The sequence below is a fragment of the Portunus trituberculatus genome, chromosome 25, assembly GCF_017591435.1.
Source record: "Portunus trituberculatus isolate SZX2019 chromosome 25, ASM1759143v1, whole genome shotgun sequence".
NCBI lineage: Eukaryota > Metazoa > Arthropoda > Malacostraca > Decapoda > Portunidae > Portunus > Portunus trituberculatus.
Genome location: NC_059279.1, coordinates 16,975,633 through 16,986,940, shown reverse-complemented (window position 1 = coordinate 16,986,940; position 11,308 = coordinate 16,975,633).

The window sequence follows — 11,308 nt, the reverse complement described above, 5'->3', positions numbered from 1 at the left end:
TATTAGCGGGATTTCAAGAGTGTTTCTCAAATTAAAAATGTAGAAATATTGTCACTGTGCCTCTAGAACAATGAAAACACCTTAAAAACTCGTGTAAATTTAAATAAAGCCTTTTGAAATAGTGAAGGTGAAGCACAGCAGTGTTTGAGAATACGAGCATAAGTGTCTTTATTAATGATTTTGTTTATCTTGGCATTTATTTCGTTTGTTTTCTTAACACTCTGGTGGAGGAGTTACGAGGATAATGATGATTGATTTTGTGAAAGGGATTGTTTGTGCGCGATGTTTTGGTTACTTCGGTGTTTGTTTGGCTTGTTTTAATTGAGCTTGTTAGGTTAATAAGGTTAGATCAGGTTAAGTTACGTTAGGTTTCACTTGATTTAGTTGAGTTTGTCGTATGTTTGTGTTTACTTAAATTTGGTTAGGTTAGAAGGTGGTTCAGTTGGGTTGGGTTGGCTTGGTTAGGTTAGATTAAATTAGGTTAGGTTACATTGAGTTGGGTTGGGTTAGGTTAGGTTGTGTTGGGTTGGGTTGAGTTGAGTTGGGTTAGATTGAGTTAGGTTAGGTTGAGTTAGATTAGGTTGGGTTAGGTTAGGTTAGGTTAGGTTAGGTTAGGTTGGGTTGGATTACATTGGGTTAAGTTGAGTTGTTTTTGCTTCAAGTGAGTGTATCTTTCTTTAGTTCAGTTCATATCATCCCTATTGAGTTTAAATTAGATTAGTTTTGATTTAGAAAGACTGGCTAAGATTTTCCACACGACTACATCTCTTATTGAATTGAAGCTAAGAAACATTTACTTTTAGATTCTTTCTCAGCTAAACCTTTACAATAGAATTCTCAACTAAACTTCTAACTCATCACCACATCTGTCATCCACCTTTTATTCACCACACCACCACCACACCACCACGCCCATCCATGCATCTCTTCATTCACCACGCGCTACCCAAGACAATTTAGTCAGTCCACTTCTCAAACACACACACACACACACACACACACACACACACACACACACACACACTTCATTACCCTGTCAATCACTATTCACTCAGTTTTCTTCCTCCACACCTCTGCAGACCCCCTCAGCATTCTCTCTCTCTCTCTCTCTCTCTCTCTCTCTCTCTCTCTCTCTCTCTCTCTCTCTCTCTCTCTCTCTCTCTCTCTCTCTCTCTCTCTTTATACTGATGGCTAATGTGAGAGAGAGAGAGAGAGAGAGAAAGAGAGAGATTTTTAGTCCCAATTCCTTTCCTTCACCTGTAACATTGGATCGAATGGCTCGTTATAACTAAACACTGGGAATCAAATCGCCGTCAGGGAGTTGAGTTCTTTTATTGGGTTAAATACGACACTGGAACCTCCATTACCTGCTTCCTACCTCCTCCTTTATCTTTCTCCTCTTTCTATTCCTTCTAATCCTCTCCTCTCTCTCTCTCTCTCTCTCTCTCTCTCTCTCTCTCTCTCTCTCTCTCTCTCTCTCTCTCTCTCTCTCTCTCTCTCTCTCTCTCTCTCTCTCTCTTCTTCGTCTTCCAGAGAGAGAGAGAGAGAGAGAGAGAGAGAGAGAGAGAGACAGACAGACAGACAGAGAGAGAGAGAGAGAGTATAGGTAAAGACATTACCTTTATTTCTTTCTCTTTTTATTGTTTTGGTGTTTGTAACGATGTTCTTGTGTTTTTGTTGTTGTTGTTGTCTACATTTTGTTATTGTTGTTATTGTTTTGTTATTTTTAGTTGTTGTTATGTGCATTTTTGTTGTTGTTATCTGCTTTGTTGTTGTTGTTTTTATCTGCATTTTTTCTTCTTTTTTTTTTATCCTCTTTTTTTAAGTTATGATAGTTTGTGTATATTTTTTTCAAGACATTGTTATTTTATTTTATTCTGATTTCTTCTTCCTATTTATTTTTTCTTTCTTATTCTTCTTATTCTTATGTTTGTTTTTGTTAGTTCTTGTTAGTTTTCGGAGTTTGTGCTTTTTGACTTGTTGTTGTTGTTGTTATTGTGGCTATTCATATTGTCCACGATATAACAATAACACAAATCGTTACTGCTTTCCAAATCCGTTTGTTTGTCTGTCTGCCTGTGTGTGTGTTTTTCTGTGTGTATGTATCTATATCTGTCTATATGTCTTTGTGTTTGTCTGTGTGTGTCTCTGTGTTTCTGTCCGTCTGTCTGTACTTCTGTGTGTGTGTGTGTGTGTGTGTATCTCTGTCTGTCTGTGTGTTTTCTGTGTGTTTGTTTGTCAGTGTCTGTCTGTTTGTCCGTGTTTCTGTCTATGTGTGTGTGTGTGTGTGTGTGTGTGTCTGTCTCTGTCTATTTGTCCGTGTGTGTGTCCGTGTGTGTCTGTACATCTGTGTGTGTGTGTGTGTGCATCTGTGTATGTCTATGTGTGTGTCTGTGCATCTCTGTGTGTGTGTGTAATTCATTGTTTGATCTGCTGCAGTCTCTGACGAGACAGCCAGACGTTACCCTACGGAACGAGCTCAGAGCTCATTGTTTCCGATCTTCGGATAGGCCTGAGACCAGGCACACACCACACACCGGGACAACAAGGTCACAACTCCTCGAGTTACATCCCGTACCTACTCACTGCTAGGTGAACAGGGGCTACACGTGAAAGGAGACACACCCAAATATCTCCACCCGACCGGGGAATCGAACCCCGGTCATCTGGCTTGTGAAGCCAGCGCTCTAACCACTGAGCTACCGGGCCGAGTGTGTGTGTGTGTGTGTGTGTGTGTGTCTAAACAAGTGACATGAGCCTGGTAAGTGTGCCACCCTGGTATTGTTTTGTGATCCCATTGACGAGGCGTGCCTAGTGATTAGTTAAAAGGGTGTGTGTGTGTGTGTGTGTGTGTGTGTGTGTGTGTGTGTGTGTGTGTGTGTGTGTGTGTGTGTGTGTGTCTATTTTTCGCGACCCACTTCCGCTTATAGTTAATTGAACGGCCTTCATTAGTGTGGTTGAGATAATGAGTTTGGTCACACACACACACACACACACACACACACACACACACACACACACACACACACTTTTGATCTGTGCTGTGTGTGTGTGTGTGTGTGTGTGTGTGTGTGTGTGTGTGTGTGTGTGTGTGTGTGTGTGTGTGTGTGTGTGTGTGTGTGTGTGTGTGTGTGTGTGTGTGTGTGTGTGTGTGTGTGTGCGTGTGTTCAGTTGTTTTGTTGATGTTATTGTAGTTGTTTTGTTATTCCCGTTGTTGTTGATCTTGTTCTTACTATAATTATTATTATTATTATTATTATTATTATTATTATTATTATTATTATTATTATTATCATTATTACTGTTACTATTGGCTTGTTGTTTTTCTTCAAGTGCGCACCTAACTTAATTATCTCCTTCTCCTCCTCCTCCTCCTCCTCATCTTCCCCTTGCACCTCTTCATCTTCTTATGCGCTACTCACCTTTCTCATCCGACTCAATACAGCATCCCTTTTATCACACACACACACACACACACACACACACACAGCCCGGTAGCTCAGTGGTTAGAGCGCTGGCTTCACAAGCCAGATGACCGTGGTTCGATTCCCCGGCCGGGTGGAGATATTTGGGTGTGTCTCCTTTCACGTGTAGCCCCTGTTCACCTAGCAGTGAGTAGGTACGGGATGTAAATCGAGAGTTGTGACCTTGTTGTCCCGGTGTGTGGTGTGTGCCTGGTCTCAGGCCTATCCGAAGATTGGAAATAATGAGCTTTGAGCTCGTTGCGTAGGGTAACGTCTGGCTGTCTCGTCAGAGACTGCAGCAGATCAAACAGTGAATTACTGACCTAGAATTAAAGATATAAATTATGATCGAAGATATACCTCCATATACTCTCGCTCTCTCTCGCTCTCTGTTACATAAGAGGGAGTATTTTGAAGGAAAAAGAAAGAAGTCATGAAGTTTATCGTGGCCGTAGTGTGTGTGTGTGTGTGTGTGTGTAATTCACCTCGGTCGTCTGCTGGTCATCCATCCAGTCTTCCCCATTACGGAGCGAGCTCAGAGCTCATAGACCGATCTTTGGGTAGGACTGAGACCACATCAACACACAACACACACCGGGAAAGCGAGACCCCTCGAGTTACATCCCGTACCTATTTACTGCTAGGTCAGCGTTTCCCAACCTTTTCCGACCATAGCACTCCCTTTTGTCATGTCTAAGCAGTCCAGCACCCCTAACTAATATCTTGTTATTAGAAGGGTAAAAGAAAGTAAAGTGTGTGTATCACTTCCCAGCACCCTTTATAATTGAGTGCAGCACCCCCAAGGGGTGCTAGCACCCCAGGTTGAGAAATGCTGCGCTAGGTGAACAAGGGCCCATTTGCCTCGCCGCTTACCGGGACTCGAACCTGACCCTCTCGATTGTGAGTCGAGCGTGCTAACCACTACACTGCGCGGTGTGTGTGTGTGTGTGTGTGTGTGTGTGTTCAATTTGTTGTTTTTTCTACTCTGTTTAGTAATTATAACTCTGAGGCGATGCATTTTTTTTTTCCTTATGCTTTTATTTTTCCTTTAATCACGTATAGCATTTTATTATTGGCGAATGATTGATTAAACATGCAAGGAATTTTGATTACCTGTGCATTTTTTCCACGTTTCAATATTACAAAAACTTATCTAATTTTTCCCCACCTGTCCTTCCATCGTTCCTCCCAGCGTGTCTATCAAGCTACTGCTGTATCAATCTATCATTCAGTTCATCTATTTATCTATTTGCTTCTCTCATTTCAAGATATTTCTCCCTTTCATTTGATTGATTCTTTGACTTGTAAGGAGAGTGGCAATTAACCCCTTATGTACTGGGACGCATTTTTACCATGAGTTTTGGGTGTGATTAGACGATTTTATTGACATTAGGAAGATTTTATTGGCATCATGAAGAGTCTATGGAGTTCAGAAGATTAATGGCCACAGTCTTTATTATTTTAACTCGTTCAGTATTGAGATGCACTTTTACCTTGAGTTTTGGGTGTGATTGGGCGATTTTATTGGCATTAGGAAGGGTCTATGGAGGCCAGAAGATTAATAGCCACAGTCTTCACTATTTTAATCCTCACATGAGTTTCTGAAGTTGTATAAAATCACCAAATAATGACCAAAAGGAATATGAAAGTGTGTCATGGTGCTGAAGGGGTTAAGTGGGCCCTTTTTTTTTTTTTTTTTTTTTTTTTTTTTTTTTTTTTTTTTTTGTTGCCCTTGGTCAGTTTCCTTTCTTACATAAAAAAAAATTCTTTATCTGTGTTTATCATTAAAAATTCTTTATCTATGTTTATCTTTATATCTCTTTTATTATAATGAAGACAAATGACCTGTGTTGTGAGAGTGTAAGGGGTAAAGTGGATATTGTGGAACTATTGTGGATATTTAGTGTTTCGTGTGGTTATTTAGGTTAAGTTAAGTTAAGTTTCATAAGTTTTTTTCTTTTTTTTTTACTAGTTGTTGTCTTTTACTTTCATTTACCGTGTCATTCATCTTTTTATCAGTTATCTATCTATATATTTATCTATTTATCTATTTGTCTGTTTCATGTTTTTATCAATGTTTATCTTATTTCATTATAGGCTCTCTGTCATCCAATATTTATCAGTTACCTGTCTATCAATCTACTTATTTCATTCGTTTATATATGTGTGTCTTCTATATCTTCCTTTTTATCATTGTTTCCTTTTCATTCATTTTCATCAGTTTTTCATCTATTTTTCCTATCTCATGTGTTTTATCTATGTCTGTTTTCTATATCCATCTTTTATCATACTCTTCCTGTCATTTATTTTATCAGCTATCTATCTATATATTTTCCCATTATCTATTTCTTTCTCTTTCTCTATCTTTTATCATAGTCTCTGTCATTCATTTGTATCACTTACCCATGTATTTTTTTTCCATTTCGTTTGTTTATCTATTTCTTTCTCTTTATACATCTTTTATCATAGTCTCTCTGTCATTCATCTTTATCAGTTGTCCATCTATTTTTCCTATCTCATTCGTTTATCTATGTCTATCTTCTCTACCAATCATTCATCATAATCTTCCTGTAAGTTCATCCTTTACCTATCTGCCTGACTATCCTATATACTTATCTCTCAATTCTCTCTATATCTGGATCTGTGTATCTGTCTGACTGCCCTCCTTATCTGTCTAATTCTCTCTATCTGCATCAGTGTCACCTCTGTATTAATTTATTTTTCACATCAATTTTTGCGTTCTATTTTATTAATCAATTAACATATATGATCCAGCGTAATATTGCAATGTAGGTGTGTTCCTGATTCCATGTTCTTTATTTCTTCTATTCTTTGATACGCGAGGGGAACAGAAAACGAGGATGTGGAGTGGAGAAAGATTCGTTAACACCTTCATTGACACGTTTTCATATTTCTGCTTACTATTTGGTGATTTTATGCAGCTTCAGAAACTAATGTGGGGGATTAAAATAGTGAAGACGGTGGCCATTCATTTTCTGGCCTCCATAGACCCTTCCTAATATCAATAAAATCGTTAAATCATACCAAAAATTAATGATAAAAATACACGACGCGTTTCAGTATCAATTCTGCATAGTATTTGGTGATTTTATACAGCTTCAGAAACTTATGTAAGGATTGAAATAGTGAAGACTGTGGCCATTAATCATCTGAACTCCATAGACCCTTCCTAATATCAATAAAATCGTCTAATCATACCTAAAACTCATGATAAAGATGTGTGTCAATACTGAAGGGGTTAAAATAGTGAAGACTGTGACCATTAATCTTCTGACCTCCATATACCCTTACCAAATGTCAATAAAAACGTCTAATCACACCCAAAAATTCATGGTAAAAATGCGTCCCAATACTGAAGGAGTTAATGCAAGAAAGTGAAACAAAATAATCAATAGAAAAAAAAATAATAGAAAAGGGTAATAGAGAAAGAAAATGAAAAAGAACATTCACGGACTCTTACAGACATAGAAAAAATGAAAGAGAAGAAGATAGAATAGGAAGAGGAAGTAAAAAAAAAAAAAATCCACGGAGAGAAAATGTTAGAAATGAGTAATGAAAAGAGAAAGGAAAAGAGAGAGACAGAACATTTACTCACTGACATGGAAGAAAAAGAAAAAAGAGAGGAAGATAGAATAGAAACATAAAAATTAAATAGCTATGATAAAGAAAAGGAAAAGAAAAAAAGAAAAAGAGAGGAAAAGATAGAGAAAGGACATTCACGCACTCTCACTGACGTGGGGAAAAAGAAAGGAGAGGAAAATAAGATAGGAAGAGGAGAAAAATGAAGTAAAAATAATAGAGAGACGGGAAAATAAAGAAAAAGAGAGAGGAAAAGAGAAAACAGTCACTTACTTCCACCAACGTAAAAAGAAGAAAAATATACAGAAAAATATGATAAAGAACAGAAAGAAAGGAAAAAAAGAGGAAATGAGAAAAATCAAGAGGAAAAGGGGGTAAAAAGCAAGTAAAAGAGGAAAAGAGAGAACATTGACGTATCTCTCTGACGTCAAAGAAGAAAATCAAAAAAATATAAGAAAAAAAATGTGAGAAAAAAAAAAAAAAATTGAAATAAGAGGAAAAGAAAGATCACTGACCTAACCTCACGAACATCAAAGAAGAAGAAATAAAGAGGAAAATATGATAACAAGAGAGAGAGAAAAAATCAGAGGGAAAAGAGGAAAAAATGAACAAAGGAAGAAAAGAGAGAAAATTCACAAACGTCAAAGAAGAAAAATAGACAATAAATATGAGAGAAAAATATGAAGGAAAAGGAAAAATATGAGGGAAAAGAGGAAAAATCAGGAATAGAGGAAAAAATCTGAGAAAAAGAGGAAAAATCTAAGAAAAAGAGGAAAAATCAGAGAAAAAGGCGAAAAATCAGAGGAGAAAGAGGAAAAATCAGGAAAAGAGGAAAAAATCAGAGGAAAAAATTTCAGGAAAAATAAAAAGGAGGAAAAGAAAGCATTGACGTACTCTCAGTGGCGTCAATTATATGATAAGAAAGAGGAAAAGACGAAAAAAGAAAAGAAAAGTAGACAAGAATAATAGAAGAAAGAGGAAAATGAGAAAAATGAGAAAAAAAAAAAATTGATGTACTCTTAGTGACATGAGTTGTAAAATGAGAAGAAAGAGGAAAAAAATCAAGAGCAAAAGGGGAAAAATAAGATAAAAAGAGGAAAAACAAGAAAAGAGGAAAAACAAGACGAAAAAGAGGAAAAGCAAGATGAAAAAGAGGAAAAACAAGATAAAAAGAGGAATAGCAAGATAAAAAAGGAATAGGAAAAAAAAGGAAAAACGAGATGAAAAGAGGAAAAATAAGATAAAAAAGAAAAACAAGATGAAAAAGGAAAAACAAGATGAAAAAGGAAAAAAAGATAAAAGGAGGAAAAACAAGAGGAAAAGAGGAAAAACAAGAGGAAAAAGGAGGAAAAACAAGAGGAAAAGAGGAAAAACAAGGTAAAAAGATGAAAAAAGATAAAAAAGGAGGAAAAACAAGAGGAAAAATAGGAAAAACAAGATAAAAAGGAAAAACAAGATAAAAAGAAGAAAACAAGATGAAAAAGAGGAAAAAAGAAATAAAAGGAGGAAAACAAGAGGAAAAAGAGGAAAACAAGACGAAAAAGAGGAAAAACAAGATAAAAAAGAGAAAAACAAGAGGAAAATGAGGAAAAATAAGATAAAAAGGAAAACAAGACAAAAAAATAGGAAAAAACTAAAAGAAATAGGAAAAAGAAAGAGCATTGACGTACTGCTGGTGACGTCAATTAAATGTCAAACCTCCAAGTGACGTGAGTGAATTTATGAAGTGAAAGGATTGGCAAATGTTTTCTCCGCCTCGGCTTTCTTGTTTCCCGCAGCGATTGATGGACTTTCCTCCTTTCCTCTCGTGTTTTCCCGGCTTTGGTTTGTCGCTCCAGGAAATGATTATGTTCCACTGCCATTGGTTAAAAGCAAGGGAGAAATGAAATATTGACGATGAAACTGTGGGAAAATTAAATAAAGTATACGTGTGAGAGAGAGAGAGAGAGAGAGAGAGAGAGAGAGAGTGAGTTATATTATGCCTCAGGGATAAGTAACGTTATCTAATGTCGCCAGGTGTTTAATTAATAAAGATGGATGGCGCTCTCTCTCTCTCTCTCTCTCTCTCTCTCTCTCTCTCTCTCTCTCTCTCACATCCCGGAAATCCCTCTTACATATGTATATCATAACGCTCTTCTCCCTCTCCTCCTCCTCCTCCTCCTCCTCCTCCTCCTCCTCCTCCTCCTCCTCCTCCTCCTCCTCCTCCTCCTCCTCCTCCTCCTCCTCCTCCTCCTCCTCCTTTTCCTCCTCCTCCTCCTGTTTAATTCCTCCTTCATTTCATGCCACTTTTCATCTCCATTTTTTGTACAAACATCTATTTACATTTTTTTTTCTTTTTTTTTTATTCTTTCATCAACATCTGTCTCCAGCACACTCGCTTACAGAGAAAACAGTGCCATCCTCCTCCTCCTCCTCCTCCTCCTCCTCCTCCTCCTCCTCTTCCTCCTCTTCCTCTTCTTCCTCTTCCTCTTCCACTCCTACTTCACCACTTCCCTTCGCTGCAATATTCAGGGAAATCTATGTTAGCGCACTCAACCCAAACCTTCTTTCCCTCTCACAGTGGTGGTGGTGGTGGTGGTGGTGGTGGTGGCGGTGGTGGTGGTGGTGGCGGAGTAACAAGAGGAATAGAACACCAGAAACAAAGGGAAAGGAAATAGGGTGATGATAAAGAGAAGGAGGAGGAGGAGGAGGAGGAAGGAGAAGGAGAAGGAGGAGGAAATTGAAGAAGGAACAGGAAACATGAAGATTAAAAGGAGAAGAATGAACATCAAAAAACAAAGAGAAAGGGAATAGGGTGATGATAAAGAGGAGGAGGAGGAGGAGGAGGAGGAGGAGGGGGAGAGAAATATGGAGAACGGAAGGAAATTCATGAAGGAACAGAAACATGAAGAGGAGGAAGAATAAGAAGAAATAGAAGAGGGAAGATAAAGAGAAGGAGAAGCAGGAGGAGGAGGAGGAATATGGAGAAGGAAAGAAAGAACATGAACATGAAGATTAAAAGGAAGAGGAGGAAGAATAAGAAGAACAAGAATGATAACAGGAACAGGAGGAGGAACAACTAGAGAAGCAGAAAGAGAAGGAGGAAAGAAAGGAAAAAACAAGAGGTGAAAGGAATATAAGAAACAGAAAGAGAAAGAAGGAGAAAAGGAAGGAAAGTAAAAACGTAAGAAGAGTAAGAAGAACAAGAACAAGAAGGGGAAAGAGGAGAAAGAGGAACTAGTTTTCATGCTTCTCAGTTTACTTGAAGTGTTCACATCCTCTTGAAATGTTGAGAGGGAGATCTTGATAGTGCTTGCAGGAATAAGTTAACAGCTGAACCTCATATCTTGTTTTTACTCCATCGTAACGAAACTTCTCTAACTTTGCCAGATCTCACTTCACTTAGTCAAATCTCACTTCAACTTAGCCAAATCTCACCTCAACTTAGCCAAATCTCACTTCAGCTTAGCCAAATCTCACTTCAGCTTAGCCAAATCTCACCTCAACTTAGCCAAATCTCACTTCAACTTAGCCAAATTTCTCTTCAACTTAGCCAAATCTCACTTAACTTAGCCAAATCTCACTTCAACTTAGCCAAATCTCACTTCAACTTAACTAAATCTCACTTCAACTTAGCCAAATTTCTCTTCAACTTAGCCAAATCTCATTTCAACTTAGCCAAATCTCATTTCAACTTAGCCAGATATCACCTCAACGTAGCCAAATCTCACTTCAGCTTAGGCAAATTTCTCTTCAACTTAGCCAAATCTCACTTCAACTTAACTAAATCTCACTTCAACTTAAGCAAATTTCTCTTCAACTTAGCCAAATCTCACTTCAACTTAACCAAATCTCTCTCTCTCTCTCTCTCTCTCTCTCTCTCTCTCTCTCTCTCTCTTCCTCTACACTTTGATTCATTCGTATTGGGATTCGAAGCTTCATTGGTGGTTCGTGGTTCGGTTCGTGTTTGCTTCGATTCCTCTCAGTTTTTTTTTTTTTTTTTTCCTTTTTTTCTCGTTTTTTTCGTGAATTGTGTGGTGAGCGAAACATTAAAGTAGTGATGTGGAGTGTGTTATAGAAGGAATGGAGGGAAAGAGTGTGAAAAGTGTGGTGGTGGTGGTGGTGGTGGTGGTGGTGGTAGTCGTGGTGATGGTGGTCTTTGTTAAGCTACCGAGTGCCCGATCTCCTCCTCCTCCTCTACTTCCTCCTCCTTTCCTCCTCCTCCTCCTCCTCCTCCTCCTCCTCCTCCTCCTCATCTCACTTCA